This window comes from Trachurus trachurus (genome assembly GCF_905171665.1).
Source record: "Trachurus trachurus genome assembly, chromosome: 17".
Classification (NCBI taxonomy): Eukaryota; Metazoa; Chordata; class Actinopteri; order Carangiformes; family Carangidae; genus Trachurus; species Trachurus trachurus.
This window is the reverse complement of record NC_139900.1, coordinates 13,044,027-13,066,281: the sequence shown is the minus strand read 5'-3', so window position 1 is coordinate 13,066,281 and position 22,255 is coordinate 13,044,027. Positions and strand designations below refer to the sequence as shown.

The window sequence follows — 22,255 nt, the reverse complement described above, 5'->3', positions numbered from 1 at the left end:
GACTGAAAAGAGGGTTCACTCCTTTCATTCTGCAAAACAAACGGCCCAGGTGCTGAGACCGATGCAGAGTGAAGCCTCTTGTCATCCAGCCTGGTTGGAGGCCAGAGACCAGGTAAACAAATGTGCACATGCACATGGCGATTTATCGAGGCCGGAAAAACTATCGAGTTCATTTTCATTTATCGTGCGATTAATTGATTTATTGATTATCGTCCCAGGCCTAATAATAACACAGTAAAGCAAAAAAATATCAAAAGCAAGTCGCAAAGCTGAACCAAAGAGAACAGACATTTTTCTATACTTGTAAGAAAACAACAGCGCACAACACTGGGGATCTTTGGTCGCGATCAACAAGGCACCCACTAACCACAACAAAAAATCCAGCTCGGGGCAGAGGGAAAATACAAGTGAAGCGAATGTAACGCGCAAACGACATCAGCAGAGGAGTTAGGAAAACAAGCGCAGTACAGTGCCACGGAGAGAAATCATGGGAAGAAATAACAAGAACAAAGGGGAGGTCAGGACGCAGGATTAAGCTCCATAGTCATCCTCTCACAATGAGGATCAGTGGAAAACCCAGAGGACCTCCTAAACAGTACTCCCTGTGGACCGCCGCCCACTTAATGTTCCCCATTAAGAAATTGAAACTCTGTCTTCCAGATGGGCTCAAATCAACAAAGTGCCATGATCTCAGAGAATGACAACATCCGTGCATACATAAACATTGAACATACAACGCAGGGACACACGACTGGTCCACAAAGGAGCAGCAGGTGTACCACAAATTAACCATAATTGATCGGGCTATAAAACTGAAAGCTCTCCTCCATCACTTTAAGTAGTAGGTGGAGACGCAAAAAAAAACAATGGCTGTCGCTCAAAAACAAACTGCACACGCACCGAGTCTTTGTCTCTTTAGGAATTAGATTTAGTGTAGGAAATGACTAAGCCAGCTGATAAGATTTAGATATACGATGGTAAGTTTGTCATAGCCTGCAGTTTCACTGTCTAATGCCATTACAAACAAAGTAACTGTGTATCCCAATAAATTGAGCTAACTAAATTTCTTATCCCTACTCTTGCCCAAGGGCCATCTGTGATGAGTAATCATAACGCTGTAAAGCAGACCACAATATGGTAAGGATAGATATCTCTCTTTTGATGGAATTAAAGCAGTATCTCCAGAGGACTTGAGAGCTAAAATGAGAAAAGTTTGAAAAAGTTTCGAAGTGAGCCTACGTTTGTCTTCCAAGGGTTCCCTGACACTGATTCGGTGCAAAGCCTTTCCAAGAGGCCTACTGGATTGAATTTGAAAACTTATCTCAAGCTCGTCTGCCCAGTCTCACTCGCCCAAGTTTATAGCAGTGGCCGTCCGAAGTCGAACAATGCCGATTGCTGATATTTGTGAAAAAGAGAAAGAGAGAGGGGTCTCACTGCGTGGAATATCTTGGAGGCTCGCTGGGTGGCCGGTCAGCTTTAGTCTATTCAATTCAGCAAACTAAGTTAGAGTGTCAGGAACACAATGCCTCCAGTATCTTGTGGAAAAAAAAACCTTTCCATTCTTAAGCCTGTGGAGGTGTTGAGCAGCCCATTACTCATGTGGCTTTTTTAGTGTGTGTGTGTGTGTGTGTGTGTGTGTGTGTGTGTGTGTGTGTGTGTGTGTGTGTGTGTGTGTGTGTGTGTGTGTGTGTGTGTGGAAACAGCGAGAAAAACACACACACACACACACACACACACTTAAAACCACACCGGGCAACTGTTGGACCACCCTCTTTGTGAAACAAAAGAAAACATTCTGTTGGGCAGAGCCTTTAGCAAAGCAACACAAAAAATTTTCAGTTTCCACTTCTTCATGTGAGCTCTTCTTTAACCTCTTCTGACAAGTCACCTGGCAGCAGGAGGAGGAGGAGGAGGAGGAAGAGACAGGCATGGCTGAGTGGAGACGATGGGAGGAATGCTTCACCTGGGCACGGTCACAGACAGGTAGCATTGTTGGCCAACTCCTCGTCGTCGCTGTTAGTCACTTGTAGGAATGCGCCTCCGGGCTTTTCAAGTCTGCTAAACCAATTTCCGATACAACATGTCGTGCATCTAAGGAATTCCAAAACAGTCTGTGCAGCCAGCGTCAGCCATTGTCAGTGAAAGCTCAAGCTGTGTTTGTGTCAATCTGTATTATACTCTTCCCTGCATGTAGATTTTTTTCAAGACGTACCCAGAAAAAAAGTGCAGCTAAAATAATTTAAAACCTCTGGGTGGAATAATAATAAATAAATAAATAAATAAATAAAAAACCTTTCCCTCAGTGTCTTCACCTCCGCTGGTAATGAGAATGCAGCTCATTGTTGGTGTGTTAAGCTGTAGCAGTCTGTTGAAGAAAAACGTACACAAATACACTGCTCAGGGTGCCAAAGAACTGGATGACACCCCCCCCCCCCGCCCTCCCTCCTCCTCCTCTCTCGCTGCAGCCGGAATTAAAGACATTTAGGCCCCATTTTTTATTTCAAGTTAATACCCCAACTTAGCTTTGCAAAATGAGCATAACTCACATCAAGTTTCCTGGCTGACAAATTTGTTTTGACACTCATTTTTATGTGCGCCAGCGTTGCGTTGGTTCATGTCGGTGGGTAGACAGAGTGAGTGAGGCTGATAGAGTTGGCTACTCGCCGTGCTCCCAAACCCTTGGCGGTGGAGGGATATCTTTCACAGCAGATGCCAGAGAGAGGCAGATGCTTTTCATCTTCAATGAGACAAATTCCTAGAGCGAGGTTTATTCTTTATTTATTTAGCTACTTATTTATCCCAGTGCAGCTTGGTGCCTCCCAGCTGCACACAAATACTATGGGACAACACTTGCCACCATGTGCATTCGCGTTGTTGTGTTTGTTGTGTGTCGGTGGTGCGGGCGCCGGTGAGAGAGAGAGAGAGAGAGAGAGAGAGAGAGAGAGAGAGAGAGAGAGAGAGAGAGAGAGAGAGAGAGAGAGAGAGAGAGAGAGAGAGAGAGAGAGAGAGGGCATCAACGTGGAAATGGTGCAGTGTGATCCAGAATCGGAGCAAGTGGCTCACAACACAGGAAGGCTCTGCTTGCCGCTATGTGGGAGAGCGAGAGAAAAACAATGAGAACATGAAGGGGTGGATGTCTGCCCTTGTGAGATTGTATGTGAATCCTTATGTCTTGGTAACGATTTAATTCTGCTGCCTGGTTTTTGTATTTGTGTGTGAGACAGAGAGAGAGACAGAGAGAGAGAGGAAGAGGAAAGCGTTCATGAGAGAGAGAGAGTTGGCGCTGCATAATTATGGCTAAAATGATCATCCAGATTATTTCACCAGAAAGTGAGATTCTAATTAATTATCACAATAATTAGTCCAGATGAATTCTGCTGCTAAATTGTTTTACAGCCACAGTGGTTGATCTGCAGTTTGGAGATGCAGTGCAAAAACTAAGCTAACACCTCAGGAACCCGTGGGACACAACGTATACATACAGTGATTTATGTGTTGTCAAGACTGGGAACAGCAAAATTATGGGTTAAATCTGGACTGGTGCTTTCTGTGAGCCATTTTCTGTGATTACATTTTGTCCATTTCAATCAGTGACTGACTGGGGCTCTGTTAGTCAGAGTACAATTTGAACAAGTTCAAGACGTGCATAAAGACATCATTTCTAAAAGATATGTTGTGTTTGTTAGATATGAGCTATGACAGGAGATCCCAAAACAGGAAAACAATAGATGAGGTCAAATCAAACATTTGTTAGATCTTTCCACCTCGTTATCACTTACAACACGGACATGTAATGGAGAAACAAAGGGGAGGCTGGGTTTAATAAATTCAAGCCTGAAGCCTCCTGGGCTGGTTAGCTGCTGTTAAGGAACAGGCGTTCAGCAACAGCCCCACTGAATTCATTACTTTGAATTATTCCACAAAATTTGAGATGTAGGTGGTGAATCAGTGGTGCAGCACTGGCTGTTATGTCACGCATCCTTAACCCTTTAACCCCACTTGTATCATATTTGATACAGTTTTTGAGACCTATATCATCAGTGTCATACTTTTTCTTCCTAAAAAAATGATGTAAAAACATAAAATGTTATCAAATAAACTGTGAGCAATACATTTTAAAAATGCCGGATTATCAAGTATGATACGAATGAAAATTTAAAACGTGCAACCTGCTATTTTCTTTTTAAAAAAAATGTTTCTCAGAGGGAAGATATATAAAGACAGGATGCTATAGTGGAAACATTATATCTTATCACAAAAACATCATGAAAGAGAGGAGAGGGTTATTGAGTGATACAGAAGTAGAAATAACCCCCCACATCACCAGCCATTCATGAGAGCATCCGCTCTCTAAGTCCATTAGGAAGAATCTTTGGAGTCTTGAGTGTCTGGGGAGTTCTCAGTATTGCAGAGCGTGACATATACGGTATATATACGCTGCATAATAGGAAGAAGACTAAGAGGTTTAGGGAAGTAATTAACAAGGGAACAATGGAATGTGAGCATCTCAAAACGGTAAACTGTGGAGGACAAAAGAGCCTCTGTGTGAGTTCAGCTGGGAGGGAGCAGAACAAAAAAAACACACACCTATGATGTTTGCTTGTTTGCCACCTACATCAGGTGCCTGTCATTCAACTTAATACCCCTTGTTTGTGTGTGTGTGTGTGTGTGTGTGTGTGTGTGTGTGTGTGTGTGTGTGTGTGTGTGTGTGTGTGTGTGTGTGTGTGTGTGTGTTTGGCTAAGGAGTGGCCACCCATACAGAAGCAGTCGTCTCCGAACAGACAATGCAAGACACAGCGACGGAGAGTGCGTGCAGTGGCTGTGTAAACACCGCTATTACACTAACTACAGGTAGCATCTCTGTTCTCCATCGTTTCCATCCCTCCTACTCATGTTCTCTCTCTTTCTCCGTCTCTGTTTAATGGGTCATCCTGAGCGTGGGGAGGTGGGACAGCTGAGATATATGGCTAGCAGTGTGGGGAGCTAATCATGGCCATCTCTGGAGGTGATAAACCCAGACCGGAGAGGTTTGTGTTGGCACAGCCTGCAACGGCTCCATAAACACAGTTACAAGCTGAATTTCGACAGCAGTGTTTTGGCCCTTGATTAGTTTTCCATGCCCTAGAAGGCTCACCCTCATAAGTCTGTGCTCCTTTTTTTTTTTTTTTAACCTCAGCATCGAACGTATACCGCAAGATCCCTGGAGAGTTACTGGAAGCCAGTGAGCCACATATTGTAAAAAATGAAAGTGTAAAGTAACCAAATTAGGTTTTCACTCCAACTCTGTAGTCCTTGCTGTATCCACAGACTTGATGGCGCGTGTCGTTTTTACAGGGCTACGCTGAAATTCACCTAACAAAGGCTAATGTCCTGTGACCTATCGAGTTCTACAGCAAGTCTGTTTACAAGCTGATTGCACCCGAGTTAATTGTTAACGCTTTACTGCCGAGAAGAGGATTGAGAGACCGAAAAACACTATAACAGATGAGTGCACTTCCTTAAGTTGTGCAATAGAAAAAGTAGGCAGCGCTGATTGTGCTGACCTACAATGAAAAGCACTCGGAGAACGAATCACATGAGTTAAGTGTGAGGATGACTCAAAGAAATCCATTGGGTAGGAAGCGAAAATTAAGTATAACAACACTACAGCCAGTGTGATATGACTAACCTAACCCTATAAATATAGTCTATGAGCCACCACCGTGACGCAATGCCATAATGTGTGACGCATCAGAGTTGGACTTTCATGCACCATGCTCCTGATAATGTCCTGACACAGGCTCTGACTTGCCTCTCCACAGAACGCAAAGACCATCGCATATTGGCTTCACCCATATGATACAATGTCGATTGGCATTTAGTCTGGTTGAGTGAACATTTAACAAAACTCAAGCACCTCCATAAATTACCAGTGAAGTGGGGATTTACAGTCACCTCTTGGGGGGGGGCATGGGGGGGCTACCAATCTTTTCAGCTACAAATCAATCTGGGAATGAAAGGTGATATGTATTACACTGATATGTATTACACAGAGTAGAAGAGACATACCAGAGTGCCACTTTCATTTGAATTTATTGGGGAGTGATTATTGGCGTTGTCGAGCTGCAGAGCAAGGAGAAAATGGCTTGCACTACAAAGTGCTGGGCGAAGGGCCTGCAATAAATCAAGAAGCAGGCTCAATGTAAAACAGACATTCATCAAATAAAAGCAATGCTGTGTACACCTGGACCAATCGACTGCATGAAAAAGCTTTCTGAAGTGGCACCAGCCCGTTGGAGCCTCATCAACTGAATGTAAACTAGTGCAGCTAAAGCATATTTTAATTCTAAGGCTTTTTGTGTGGAGAACTCATATTTCCTATAAATTTCATCCCATTTGTTGACATCCCAACAGGATTACTTTGACACTTGCACTTATCACCATAGGTATTAACATTATTACGATTATTATTTTGCTCATAAATCCTCTCTGTTTATCTCTTCCCCTCTTGTCTGCCCTTTCCATTTTCTCTCCTCTGACTGTGAGGGATCTAAAAAGTGGTACATAAAAAAAAATGTCATTATAAATAAAGCCAATGGAGGAAATTACAAAGCTTAATATTCAGTTCAGTCTCTAAAAGCCAATAGCACTGCAATAGTTCAAAGACAGTAAAAAGGGCTTGTAAATATTTGGGTTTGTTTACATTTTTAGAGAGTTTTACAAATGAATTACTACATAATTAAGAATGATTCTGTGGTATGGCCAAACATTAAATTAGCAATATAAACTGGGACGCATTCTCAACAGCAGATGTGCATATATATCAAAAGGAAATTCACACTGTCAAGTAAGAGAGATGGGATAACACGTCACCACTTGACGGTTTGCCTGTGGACAGATGGTGCCATAAAATGACTAGGCAGGCAGCACAGAAGGCACGGACCCCCCCCAACCCCGCCCCCTCCCCTCTCACACCATGCAGAGGACTTCAGCGACCCCACCCAGCCAACCAACCCCCACTCCCACCACCCCGTCCTGTCCACCTCCTCGGCTCCGCCAGTCAAAGACAAACAGAGTGGAGGCATGTGAGCAGAAAGACTGGCAAATACACAGCTCCGTAGATCAATAGCTCGCCAAACACAGGCAGTTGTTCCGGCTCAGGCTCAATCCATGGATCTATCGAGGGGGGAGTTAGCAACACGAAAGAACCAGAGCTGACTTTTTCTTTTTTTTTTTAAACAACGTAATACGCAATAGAGAAGATATGAAACCCAATACAAGCTTAAAAACACTGCATAAGCATGTTTTCCCAATCGTATTACCCAGCTTGGACAGAAACCATCCCTTCGTCTTTTAAGTTTAACCGTATTTATTTTTCCACAGGTGGCACCGAGATGAGAATATAGAGTCTAACTTTGTATAAGAGGGTCGGAGGGGCTTTATAGAGGGATTCATACTTCAGCAGGTGTCTACACTGTTCTAAATCAATTACTTCTAGTCAGTCAGTACTTAGGCTAGGGGGGTATTGTAAATCAGCTTGGTGTCAGGCCAGATTAGCGACTGTAACGGCCTGGGAGTGAAGCTCTTTGGCCAGCAGGGACCCTCCAGAGGCCGACATGTGAAAGAAGCCGCGGCCTCAGTGCTCGGTGACAGGGCAGCAACTCCAGTAATTGTTCGCCACAATACTCTGGACCAGTGTTGGGCGATAATGCGAGACTGGCCAACAATCCCCCTATGCCCTTTCCATTCCTCTAATATGTCTTGTCACTGCAGAAAATGATGCAAATCAAGGAGCAGACTGCTTCGAGGCAGTATTTGCAGGATTTCTTCATCAGTGTGGTTTAAATACCATGATTTGCTCAGGTATTTATTCACAGAATTAGCCAGACAGACCTCAACACGCCACTTTTCTCCATGCTACTTTGTGCTGCTACAGAAACGAGGATTTGCGTTTTCACAATGGCAGGGTTCAAACTGACAGTGAATGGATTAGTCAGAGTGCTACCATTGGCTACTAGTCAAAAAAATACATAGATAAATAAAGAAGGATCATTCATCCATTCATGGACACTGGGAGGATGGGCCGTGCTTGTCTCATTGTAATCTTGAAAGCCTCTCATTATCTCCCTACATCCTGTTATGCAAATGCACTTCTGAGCAACTGCAGTATGATATTCCCTCTCAACGAACCACCGCCGAACGGCACGCCGCCGAGGTGAGGACAAGTAACGGTAGCCTACATTCACTTTGTGACAGACTGAATATTTCATAGTGTGCGCTGGATGGTGTTGGCTTTGCTTGGCATCAGTCGGAGCTGAAACTGTATATTGACACAGCACTTTTATGATTTCACCTTACAAACGCAGCACGTAGAAGACACGGGGAAAACAATCCTCCGCAGTCCAAGGTACAGAGGAACAAACCCAGTGTTGACACAGGGAAGGGTTGGACTAACTGGGGGGGTGGGGGGGGGGGGGTGCGAGGGAAAAACATTGACTCTATATAATCCAGCGTTTGTGGTGGGAAACAGAAATATTGTACCTGATGGTGTCTGAGGGAAAGCATAAGGTCCTGTTTAGAAAAGGAGGACCCCTTGATGGGAACTCGGTTTTGGAGGAATTAACAGGGCGCACTGAGACCTTCTGTGTAACACAACAAGGAGCTGAGACTGGTCCACCTAAAATGGTTGAGTCCTAACAGATTTCACCCGGGTTAGTTGCCATTGCAAATGTGGAAAAAGAGTATCCCCGAGGTCCTAATCCAACTTCTTTCCTGCCGTCTATTGCAGGCAGTTATCCTCTCAGTCCCTGTCTAACTAGTGAAAAAAGGCAGATTCTAATAAGCCTTTCTGTCTTTCTGTCAGTCTGTGTTTGTCTCCATCCCCCTGTTCTCCCTCTCTCTCTCTCTCTCTCTCCATTGCCATGTCTACTTCACTGTCTCTTTCTCTCTGTGTGAGCCATGAGCCAGTCTGTTGGAGCAGATGGAACCATATATCCCCATCTCTCTCTCCGGAGGCCCGAGGATTTAAAATGTAAAAGAGATGAGTGGGGAACAGGCAGGGGCCAGTGGATAAAGGGCAAAAAGAGAAGCAGGGGCTCTCAGCTTAGACCCTGTTCATCAGACACAACTTCAGTCACTCCTTAAAAAACTAGCGCTGTGCTACGGAGCAGTGAACCGCAAAGATGTAGACTCCAAACTCGCCACAGACCTCCTCGACGAGCGCCTAATCCAATATTTTGTCCAACACGATCTCGGTATTGCATGAAACTGTTTTAGTAACACTGGCAGACGCCTCACAGTTCTCTGGTGCTTTTTATAGAAAACTACTCAACATTAAATTCGATCATCAATTAATCTTTTTAAGTCCTTTACCAAGCCACATTGACAAATATTTCTATTTCTATCTAATAACCTGACTGAATGCTGGCAGTTACCACCCACTGGCAGAAATAAACAGCAATTATGAGGGTGCTACTCCTGCGGTGTCCTCTTTATGTTGTGTTGCTTGAAAATGTGGAGTCAGACCTGGCTTCCTCCCCACCTCGCCTCACCTCAGGCCACCTCTCAGGTAATGAGAAAGTATCTGGGCACTGTATCTGTCGTCCGGGAGAGGATTCTGCTTCGTCCTCCATCTCTGGGTGGCAGGTTGACAGACAGCGAGAGTGAAGAACAACAGGCGGGCGAGGTTGTGAGCAGAACAATCGATTGCCAGCTGACTAGCAAGCTCCATTATACTGACAGGCCGGAGCCACAACACGATGCCCCTGCACTCCACCAACGCCCTCATTACTACCAATGAATCTCTCACCGGGACCGGTCTCTCTCCATCATGCTCTGCCCTGCTCTGCCTCTACAGTACGTCTCCCTGGCAAAAAAAAAGAGAAAAAAGCGTGGACTGAATTTCGCACTGTCAATCTGATGGAAGTGTTTGAAAAGAGGCAAAAGCCACATCTAAGCCTCTGCACTTAGTTTTGTGCACTTGGCACCAATGGACACAGAACAAAGGATGACACGGGGTAATCCACAGTTCAATGTTCTTCAGAAAAATGCAGCCTAAATGTACGTTTAAGCCCGGGCTATCTTGAAGAAATGTTAACTGTCCGCGAGGGACCTCTGCCATATTAAACATTTCCCCCATTATCAGCCTGTCTTTCAGCTATGCTATCTGTTCTTCTTGTCCTTTTCCCCCCCTACCATCCCTCTAGTTATTCTGAAATCCTTAGTCCTTGGAAGACTTATTTATACTCTCTGCCTTACCCCACCCCTCTCCTTCACAGTGCAGCTGCAGATAGGATTTACCTGCAGCTGAGACAGCCTCCAGACTATCAATTACCACCAGTGTAGAGTCACTGTTCTGAAGCTTGGCTAACAAGACATACACACATAATATATACACTGTGTATGCACACACACGCACTCACAGAGATCTCTTGGACACATCCAGTTAGAGAAATTCTGGGCTGCCTGTGAGTCATAGGATTTTTTACTGACTAATCAAATAGTTAGATGAAAATCCACTTCATAAAAAATCTAGACAAGAGCTTCTCTTGTGATACAGCGCCAGTGCAAATACATCCAATCAAGCAAACTTGTATTTAGATCAAGTGGTCTATGAAAGGAGTACAGAAATTATATGTGAAGAAGCCAGAGATTTAATCTGAAAATAAATTAGTTCCATTTACGGAAAAATCTGTAAAACTTCAACTTGTATGAATTGCGCGGGCAGAATAATAGAAAAACTTGTGCTGTGACAACATGTTTGACTCACCACATTACATACATGTGAGGACATGTGAGTGGAAGGAAAGGAAAAGTGCAGCGCTAGCATCTGCACACACGATTACAAGATGAAAAAAAAAGCACAAACACAAGACTCAGAGCTCTCGTTGCGTTTCATTTGTGTGGTGGTGATGTTTGACTGGCCTACGATGTGCTGAAAACACAGATCTCGCCAAATTCCTCCTGACGTGTCATCTCGCTCTCTGACAATGATTAGACTGAACACCAGGCCGTTACACATGCAGCCAGACATGCAGGGACAGGACCTGTCACTCACCCAACCAGATCCACCCTGACGCCTAAAGTGCCTCTGTCAGGTCAACAAATGAGAAGCCATCACAGCCGATGTTGCAGTCATCAAGCTGAAGTTATTCCATAGACTGGTTAAATGCTATCTTGCCATGTGCTGTTAAACTTGCTTGAGCATGTTTAAGCTAAAGGCGTCAGTTTTGATTTAGTGTTGTGTTGATTCAGCATCATGGGAGGTGAGCAACCATCCAGGAAACAGAAATCATGCAAGTGGCATAGGCTAACATTTCCTCAGGGTGAATGTCTATGTACAGTCTATAACGCCTTTTCTCAGTTCTTCCCATTGAGGAGGGAAAGCGCATGCCTGGTGAAAAAAGAGCTGCATGAATGGTGTGTATGTTTTTATTGTGTGGGAGAGCAGCTGACCACTGTGGAATTTCCTCTATCTATCTACCAATCTATCTATCTATCTATCTATCTATCTATCTATCTATCTATCTATCTATCTATCTATCTATCTATCTATCTATCTATCTATCCATCCATCCATCCATCCATCCATCCATCCATCCATCCATCCATCCATCCATCCATCCATCCATCCATCCATCCATCCATCCATCCATCCATCCATCCATCCATCCATCCATCCATCCATCCATCACGACATAGTCTATATGATGTCACCCGTGGGCATGAGTCATGTAAACTTCGCCTGTTCCCCTGTGTACAGTTGTCTGTCTATCTATCTACCTATCTACCTATCTATCTATCTATGTATCTATCTATTTATAACCACATAGCCTACGTGACGTCACCCGTGGGCATGAGTCATATAAACTTTACCTGTGTACAGTTGTCATGAAGGAGGCAATGAGCTTTTTGCACCAGGATGTGAACATGTTTATTTCAGTTGTTTAGTTGGTCAGTTTAACATGAGACTCCATAGAGAGTGACTCACTTTTGGAGTCAGCCTCAAGCTGCTGTTAAGTGTATTTTTTGGGTTCTTCTGTGTTGGCTTCATTTTTCAGCCTCGGGTGCCACATTGAATACATTTGATTGAATGTCTCTGAACTTTTTTTTTTTTTTGAAAAAGTGCTAGTGTCATCACTGCAGCTCCTTTTCAAGCAACCATTCAGATGGGGTGGGACTTGATGCCATGGCAACCGAGAAGATGGAGGCGTAACTTAATGTTCTATCCTGAGCTGTGTGACATGCCGAACAGAAAACCATCACAACAAAGGCAGAATGGTCCGTTTGTGGTGAGCGCGGATCATTCGGACACTGAATGCTGCTGGTGTGAGTGTTGTGCTTTTATCATCACGTCTTCAACAATGTCAAACTAAACAGCGATGAAAAGCACAAGGGGCGACGCCAGTCTATCATACAACAGCAGCAGTGATCAGAGAAACAAAACCACCATGCACAGTGCTTTTTTTGATGAAGCACACTCCAGCGCCCTGCCGGGGCTTTTAAACCAGTGAGAGAGAGACATTGATGGACACACACCCTATTAAAACTCTTAGCAGGACTACAGACTGTAATCCAGCAATGCTTGGTCATGTAGTATAAATCCGTACAGCCAAATGAAAATCTGTGAAGAAAGATCTGAGGAAATGGATTTCTTTTAAGTGAGCCATCGTGTCTGGCCGTGACAGTAGCACAGTGATCATTAGGATAACATATTCAGGTCAAAAAGCTAATGAATGTGCATTAACAATGCCCTGTATGGAAAACTCTCTGTGAAGGAAAACATTTTGCCACATTCACAGCTCACCATCAAACCATTAAAACCACCAGTCGCATGAGATACTGAGCAGAGGGGATTTTCCTCAAAATGTGTGAAAAATGTACTATACATTATTTAGGCTACTTCATACATAAAATTAAAATTAAAGCCTGTTGAGTTTGCAGCATGAGATGTAAAGATGTAAAGGGGTTTTCCTTTCAACTACAAAGTGGGGGAGACTGGTTATCCCTCTACTTCCCATTTCCTCAACCCAGTCCTCTTGTCTGACTGTCAGCCAAGGCAGCCCAGTCTCCCATGTTTACTAATGTAGAAGCAACCCCTTTATCAGGGAAGAGATTTGTAGGGAAGAGGCAGGGGATTAGCCATCAAATTACCAGGCAGACAGCATCCCTGCTCCAGGGTTGTGAAGCAGTAATCTCTGCGGCTGAAGGGGGAGATCCAGATAAAGGTTTGGGACTGGTGCTGTGGAACTCCAAACTCCAAACTGTGCATAAGCAAAATATGATATAATATAGTGTGCTCCAGGGGAGTCTTTTTTTTTTTTTTCTTCTAATGAAGTTCCTCCTTCCCCCTTTTCCTTTGTTGTAACTACATTCACAGGACCAGATCACTTTATATAGTTTCTCCCGGTGTTCAGCTATGTAGTGTCATTACAACACCCCCACAGTGCAAGAAAGCTCTCAAACAGGAATGCTGTAGCTAGGCAGGGCTGGTGGAATTAGATTTCAGTGGCCTTGCCCATGGTTCTTACATTGTCACCCCGCTGCCCTCCCTTAAACAAGCAGAGCTCTCCTCAGAGAATACCCCCTGGACACAGGAATGTTTCATCAACGCCTCAGCCCCCAGCATCCTTACAGGGCCACAGTGGGCCAACAGGCGCTGCACAGGCAGGCTATAAATAAGTCAGGCATTATAATGAAACCAAATGAATCTCCATCCATCTTCCCAAAACAAGCAGGGGACCTCAGAGTTGTGCAGTAGGAGGAGACACTGCCTGCGTGTGTGAAGATGAACCACAAGATGAACAAAAGCCAAACGTTGTGCTGATGCTGAATGTGTCTCGCGGTGAAACATGCAACACACGTGCTGTTCCCTCAGACGCTAGTATGACTGCATACAAATGTGTGTGTGGGTGGCCCAGACTAGGAAGACTTATTATAGCATTTTATGATACCGTATGGATATAGAGGGCCGGTTCTATTTGTTGCTTTGTGAGATCACAGCAGTGAACTCCTGAAAAACAGCATAACTCAAGAGGGAGTGACAGGAAAGCTGATAAAGTAATCAAGCGGGCATTCGGCGAAATTGGGAGGCTGAGCAAACAAGGCTGCTGCTAGTGAAGCACCAAATAAATCGAGCTCACATTTAATTTTATTTGCTTTGCTGCAGTTTAGCATCACAGTTATCCCCTTATGCTAAAGAGCAAGGTAAACGCTATGACCTTTAACTCCCTTTTAATGGTGGCCCACAGGCGACCGCTGTGGACCCATCTTTCTGTTTAAAGTATAGAATATTAGTTTGTTATCATGCAGTAATTCAACTATACAACATCAGGGAAATGAGCACGATGAGGCAACAGAGCAACAACGGTGACCCGTGGCCTTTTATATGCAGAAAACAGTTTAAAACATAGAAGAATATAGATTAGTCATGGATGTACGTCCTGCATCACTGCACATTTCCACATACACAAGTATAAGCTTTGGCCTTGTCATACATACACAGTACATAAAAATGCAGCTGCCCCTGAAAATGGAGGCTGTTTCAATCAATGTGGAGGCGTAATGGGATGATGTGGAATTGAAATGAGTTTTGTGCAAGGGGGGAAATGTCCTCTCTGACAAAGCGGATTTGTGTTCCCATTGAGAAACCCATGGCTGTAATGCACAGAGCTAAGGTTTAAATGGAAGGTGCAAGGCTATGAGCACAACACAGACCTCTGATTGCCGACTTTAACTGGGCATTAAATGTAGATATTTAAAATGCAGAACACTGTATACCAAGAGAAAAAAAGAGTATAGAAAATGGATGAAGGAAAGAAAAGAGATGAATATGATCTAAGCCTAAGCTCGACGATCCACTTGTTTTCAAATCACTTTAAAGAGACCGTGAGCTAAAGCTTCACTGCCATAGATGGAGCGGGTTTGTACGAGAGACCATTTCCGTTCATTCCTAATTGGCAACAAAAATAACATCACCTTACTTAAAATAAACCTGCCTGCTTATTTGGATATGATCTCATCTTGGAATACGTCAAAACCTTGTGTGTGTTCAGTAAGCCTGTGTAGATGCCAAAGCTCAGGCACAGACCTAGTTCAATCAAATGAGCTTTCTGCTTGGGGCAGCTGAGGAAAAGCGTTCTTGTCAAAACACTGGTGATTTTAGTGGTAAAAGAGCCTTTTTTTTCTTCTTAACCTTCTCGGCACCTGTCACAATGAATGAGTGACTGTCTTCAAGAAAGAAGTGTCACAACTGAGACCAGAAAGTGACTATCAGCACAGCTAACACATCACACAGGCGGTGGCCGCCGAATGACATCGCACATTACACAGAATGTATCTGGCTCTCTCATGGCTGGCTGCATAAACATGTCATGTAGCACAGAACAGAGGATTGACAATTAGGCCTTGTCATCAGAAACCTGTGACTCATGACCTTGTCACAACCAGGCAACGGATTCTGGTAGAAAAACAAATGAAAGAAGAAGAAGAAAGAAAATCCCACCCCTGCTAGAATTTCAAAGTCTGAAACCTTATCATGTACAAGTCTACGCAGCCCCTACATGAAAGCTTTGAACTTCAATAACCCAACAAAGAGGCTGGTAGATTTTCTGCCTGCTTACAGTATGCATCATAGACAAATGTCTGGCTCCACTGACACAATCGCCTTCACAGACATTGATCTGTGATTGTAAGCAACCTCTTTCATGTCCCAACTGGGATGAGAGTGATTAAGCAGATCCATCATGCGTTAACAGGCCATTACACATCACCCAATTCACCGATGATGAGAAATCAAGTTCTATGGAAAAATCCATATTCTCAGCCCATAATTACTTTTGAGGAATCCGATGGGGAGCGAGATTGAATGATTGACTGTTCCACACAAGGTTATTTATTCCGAAGGAAAGGCCTCAGCCGGGGCAGTCATTTAACAGACGGATATTTTGTATGTTTGGTCGGGGGAATCTAATAAAGAGCAGTGGTACACAAATGGCTGCAGTTATTTCCTCAGGTCATATCCTAGACGTCCCTTAATGTTGCTCTGGAACATTGCCGGTGACGGAGTGACTGAGGCGTTGGTCGTAAAAGTGGAATGAGGGGTCAGTGGCCTGCACGTTGGAGGTGAAGGAGGACGACCCGCAGGTCACTCAATGTGGGAAGGAATTGGCTTTGTTTGAACAAATGACCACGGCTGACAGGTTTTTTTTGTCCTGTTTGTTTATGCTACTGAGCAGCTGAGCAGACACTTTAACTGCTGTATCCATAGCGTTGAGTTTCGCCTCAAGGTCATTTTTAATCAAGTCTGGGTAACCACTCCGAAGTTGAGACTGAAAGGGCAGAGTTGCACAGTGAGATTTGTTCTCGTGAATCATTAACTAAAGGGGAAAAATATAAACAATACATAACAGAAAAACAAGCTGAGCTTTGGTACGACTAAGAGAGAAAACACAAAGTTCCCGTTGCAGTAAGACAGACCCGTGGGGTAAGTCTAGTCATTTCAACTGCCAAACAAAACGAGACAGACGTGTTATCTACACTATGTTCTTTGAAAACTTAAGACAGCTTTGATGGAGAAGAGCAAAAGGAATATTTTTCCCACTGAAACCAGCTCCTTGTATTGAGCAACAAAAGTATTGTGAAACAACTGCCACATTTATTGTGTCCAAGAGCAAGATGAACTCAGTTCAAAAGTTCCTCACAGAGTATAAAAGTTTTATGCTGTAATAAAAATAAAAAATAAAGATATAGAAGATTTAAGACACAATTCAAGCTGAAGGGAACACTTAGAGCTGGTTAATCTTTGTTGAGATGAAGGGGAAAATAAAAAAAAAGTTTTCAGGTGTCTTTCCCCAAAAGTGTCTTTCAAATATAATCACAGGAGGAGAAAAACAAACTTTAAACCTTTAAATCAAGCTAAGAAACACGTCTTACAAGTTATACTTTGTTGAAACCGAGGCCCAAACATTTTCAGAAAATCATCATTTGTGACTTCCAAAAGTTCCCCTCTACAATTATCTGGGATTTCAAAGCCTCTCGGTGTCTCCTTCTCACTGGAATTCTTGTCGCTGTAACTTTACCCTCCAGATTGCCCGGGGAGATAAAGACAACTGGAAAAACAGGTTGTTTGGCCTCAGTGTAGGCCTAATGCAGTAGAACGGTAGGGTGCCTCACCTTAGCAGCGGTAGCTAGGGGACATTCTATGGCCCTTCTATTCAACGTCCTCTGAATACGTAGGGGAGGGCTCGCACCAGACAGGGCAATTTGCCAGAGAGCCAGCCAATAGAGCTAAGCCAAGACGAGGTTAAACTATTGTTTTGGCTTAACAAGCAAGAGTGAGCAAGGACAAAAGAAGAGGGGACAAAAGAATAGTAAGAAAATACCTGACCATTGAAGTGTAACACATCAACTTACTTTGTTACTTTTATTGTAAGAGGCAACTTGTAAAAGGTAATGTCCTAAGATGAGAAATAACACACACTGGAGCTCAGGGGGAACACACGGACGGATAAAAGTTCAGAGTGTAGGACGGCTCAGTCAGTTTCAAAAATCGCACCTGTGCCTCATTTGTTTGTTTTAAAGAAACAGTCCAACTTTTTGTTTTCTTCGCTAATGCATTCCAACATTTCCATGGAAATACAAAATTCACACTTACCTATGCATGTCAATTACATCCACTTATAAATAAATCCTTTCTATTGTGAGGCACTTATTCCAAAGAGAGGGAGAGAGAGTGAGAGAGAGTATCCAAATCCTAGAAAAGAAAATCCACCAGTATCCACGAAAGATTATCCCTGAAAGATGTCTTCTAAAAAAAAAAAAAAAAAAAAGTATGCCGAGAGAAAGTAGTCTCCAGCTCCTGCTCAGTTATTCCATTCACACCGTTTCATTAAACCACAGGAACTGTCTTTTTGGCTCCCCGGCAATACGTTTCCAGCTGTGGCTATCGAGCAATGTGGCTTGGGGAGAGATCCTTCTGAGGCAGAGCTTGTTCTCACACTGAACGGGAGTTGAGGGACTGCCTGGGAGAAGCCAAGCCCACCCTGTGATGTCACTGGTGTCAGCTTTCAGTGGGAAGAGGGAGGGGTTGCAGGGCCTTACCTTTTGAACCTTGACCAATGAGAGACTATTTTTTAGCTCACCTGCGTGGAAGAGGGGGAGAAAAAAAAAGGCTGGAGGCAGAAGTCCACGTGATGTTACGTATTGCCGCACCTTTCAGACTCCATTATGGCTTATCTATTGACCACCTTCCAGGGAGAGAGTGTGGCAATACGTGAGCTCAATATGCCGTCTTATCACAGACCTGACGACGGGTTGTTTGACACGTCCAACATCTCCAGTTTTTACTTTTACTTTTATTTTACATGTGCTTCCAAATCAATTTGCAGTGTCATTATCGCCGAAACAAAGAGGTTAACAAAGTGTGACCTTGAAAACACACAAGTATTCCCAGGAGGCTGTGCCAATTTAACACATGTCCAGTTACATGTTTTTTTCTAAAAAGGGTGACACTGTTTCAAAAATTATTTGACCTCCTCACTGTTTCTAAAAAAAAAAAAAAAGTGGTGTAGGTAAATAGATGTGCAAAATTCTCATTCTTAAATCAGCAAGGCGTTGAGTGTCCACGCACACACATAACTCCCAAACACGCTGCTCCTCGCTCCCTCTGGTCAAACTCTGCTAGCCACGGAGCTAATCATCCACAACAGATGTTCAGAAATGTTCAGTCGGATTTATGATGGAGCTCAGAGGAACAGCCAAGTCAGCCTCTGGTGCTGTTTTTCTCTTCCGCTCTACAAGGACAAGGGATTGCACTGAGAGAGGATGTCAGCACAACCATTCTCTTCCCTCCAAAATTCCCTCACTCTCTGAGATTCACCATCCGAGACGACAGCGCCTTAATAGATCACAGAGCCTCGGGACCTTGGGGAGAGGTTTGCTCATTTATCCCCATAATACTGTGTGGACTGTAACTTGACTCATCCAGCAATGCTTCAACAACAATGTTTCGCCCTCAACGTAGCATTGTTTTTTTTTTTCTCTCTTTTTTTTGTGTGTGTAACATGTATCAGTGGCGTTGCTGACGCTGCAAAGCCATGACCTCAGCTGAGACCAATGTTTTTAGATGAGGCCATGCATAGTATTGTGGTGCATTTATAATTAAATTCTTCACAACAGCTAGTATATCATAATATGTTAATATTTCCTGAAAGGACAAATTATCTTCAAGCATTTCCCACACTGTTGGTTAGTGTAATTCCTATTAATCTAAATAGGGCAGCACTGCTGATACAGTGCAGTTCTTTAAGGAAACTAACATAATAAAAATATATTCAGATTGAGGTTCTGAAAAGCACTTATGAGTGTTTCCACTAAGAGCAGCAAAGTTGAATGTCTTCTAGGCTCAAACTCTGCTGAAGGAAATGGCGAACTGCAATGTGCTCTACATTTCTCTTTGTTCTTAACAATGGGAGACAGTGTGATTTTACTGGAGGCTGCAGATCTGTGCACACAACAGACTTTTCAGCAAGGGAAGGACTTGTTTTATCTTTAACTTTCATTCTAGTTTAGAACAAATGGGATTTGGGTCATCTGATTAAAAAGTAATTCCATTTGAACAGTCTAAAATATAAATACATTCCTGCTGTATGTGCTGCAATAATCTTGCTCATAAAAAATGGGATGTCAAACAAGCACCAGGAAGAAGAAGAAGAAGAAGAAGAAGAAGAAGAAGAAGAAGAAGAAGAAGAAGAAGAAGAAGAAGAAGAAGAAGAAGAAGAAGAAGAAGAAGAAGAAGAAGAAGAAGAAGAAGAAGAAGAAGAAACTTCCTAAAATGTCAACACAACTAACACACAGCTATGTGCAAAAAGGAGAGCAACCAATCTGGACGTATTGGAAACCTCTCATCCTTTCCAAACAAATGAGAGTTTGAGGGAACCTTCTGGAGAATAATTATTACACCTACACACCCCTGAGGAGAGGAGAAAAAGTATTTTTGTGGGTGTAAACAGTCTGCGGCAGCTCAAATGTCACACTCGTCTGAAATCAAATCGCTGAACAAAATCGCACGGTGGTAAAAAGGTAGAAATGAAGATTATCTGTCTTCGCAGGGTGGCAGAGAATTAATTGTAAGGTACAGTGAAGTTGTGTAGTGTGTCAGTTGCACAACATGAGCCATTTCATCGCCAGTGTAATCTCATTTTAGTGGAAATGCAGAACTCAAAACACAGATGGAACCGAGCAGTAACCCTCTATGCAAGATTATAAGTGTGGCCTCGAGGGAGCGTTTGTAGCCCCGGCAGTTTTAGGGACTTATCTTTTTGCCCCACCCCCCACAACTTTGAAAAGAGTTGGGAACACCCCCTACCAAGTCTGAGAATTTATAACATTGTGACAACCACCCATCCCCCGCTCATTTCATTAGCCTTAAAAAAGGTTGACAACCTCTTCAGTCTGGAGGAGCCAGCCTCTGCCGGTCCTAAGCCAGTCTGTTAACAATACCCAGTTAATAGATTCTAGTGCAAGAAGAGACACGGTTGTTTTTTGTTTTTTTGGGGGGGGGTTCTACCTTTACTTAGTGACTTACGTGTACACAATCAGCTGTGCAAACTCTGAGGTTATCTGGGGGTGAAGAACACCTGGATGGAGCCAGACACCTCAGCTCCTCAGTGAGAGCTACAGTCATCATCTGATGGGAAACTGCACTGGCTGCTGTAGATGAATCACATTGGCCTTGGGCTTTATCAATATAACTGTCTGCACCATCTAACAAGTCTGCCAAAACATTTTGGAAAGGTTCAGCTTCGAGGTAAGAAAATAAGTTTCTCGTGTAGGGTCAGAGGGGCACACACTGACTGAATGAATGATATATACCATAACAAGTATACTGCAGGCTGAAGTGAGCTACTACTGCATGCAAGCACACTGCTGCTGTAGCTACTACCTAAAATAATAGCGTTGAAAAAAAAACCATGTGGTAAATGACGTGTATTACCTCCGCAGACAGATTCAGAGGGGTCACTGAATTCTGGCCGCTTGCCAGTGAAAAAATGCTGACCTGTGTCATAAACACTGAGCTGTGAAAGTCAGTGTGCTGCTGCTGATGGGCTCTTAAGACTTGCGCTATGTCATCATGTCCAAAAGCACAGCTGGGCAACACCTGTTAGCTGAGAACTCCCAGCCCAATTCACAATTTCACTGAGGCTTGGCTACTGCTGTTATGTGTTTGTTAACTAATCTACCTCCAGTCTGTAATTGTGCTGCTACCTATTTCACATGCATGGACTCACTCATCACTCACAGGATACGGGTTAGAGTCAGGGCTCCAAACTGCCCCTAAATTGGGGCGTTTTGCCCCTAAAATCTGAGACAGTGCAAGTAAATTTTTCATCTACTTGTGCATAGCAACCAGTAAATTTGCTGGGGGGGTTTAACACTGGTGAGATGTGGAAGAGGCAACTCAAAGAATCTGGTATCTGTCATTACAGGTGGCAGGTCAATGTGTGTGAGGATCGTGAATGAAAAGGAAATGTGAATATTTGCTTAGCAGGTCGATTTATTGTGTGCGCCCCTAAACTTTCTGCTTGTGCTCCTAACATTTTAAAGGTACCATCCCAGTCGGCTCATTTTTGGCAAAATTTTGGCAAACAAATCATGCAACCGCCATCTACGTCTATGGACTAGTTTGTGTCGTGGACTCGCAGTGCCACAGAGACGAGAGATGTGACACCGGGTCCGAGGCTCTGATCATGCAGGTTTGGTTTTCAGTGGTGTGGAAGGCAGAGAGCCTCCACTCATTTATCTAACATCACCTCATCGCCTGGGATGGTAACTTTAAGTCAGGGGCCACTGTGCTCCTGGTAAAAAAAATAAATAAATAAAAAAAAGTTAGTCTGAAGCCCTGGGTTAGAGGTACCCACAAATCATCACTGTGACATTTCACCTCAGCTTGTGAAATGTGATGCGATGAGTTACAGCGAAAGCTCAAATTATGCAGAGCGCATGTGGAGATGTAAAACAAAAACACCAAAAGACGACCATCCGTCAGTTAAGGGAATAAAAGGCAACACTTGCAGAGAGAATCCGGTGAAGCATAAAACGGTCACCTCTTTAACATGCAAAGCGATGTATCCCTGTGCAGCGTAAAAATGAATGAAAATGTCAAAGCGCTGTGTGCGAATGGTATTTCTGCTCCACATTCCAAACACTAAGGGCACACTTTTGGCCCCAAATTTTTCTCAGGACTGTCTGCAGATAAGACCGGCTCCAGCCCTGAGAG

At 43.6% G+C, this 22,255-nt stretch overlaps 1 protein-coding gene across 2 annotated transcripts in view; it reads right to left on the bottom strand.

The window, feature by feature from the left end:
• ptprfb (protein tyrosine phosphatase receptor type Fb) overlaps positions 1–22,255 on the bottom strand; it is a 174,055-nt gene that overhangs the window by 115,124 nt on the left and 36,676 nt on the right. The window contains exon 1 of one of the 2 annotated variants that reach the window (XM_083991829.1): positions 17,633–17,964. The exons of the other annotated variant lie outside the window; for it this stretch is intronic. The gene's annotated coding sequence lies outside the window, so the exon portion shown is untranslated. Of the gene's footprint in view, positions 1–17,632; positions 17,965–22,255 lie in introns of those variants that run through there. 2 annotated transcript variants of the gene reach the window in all.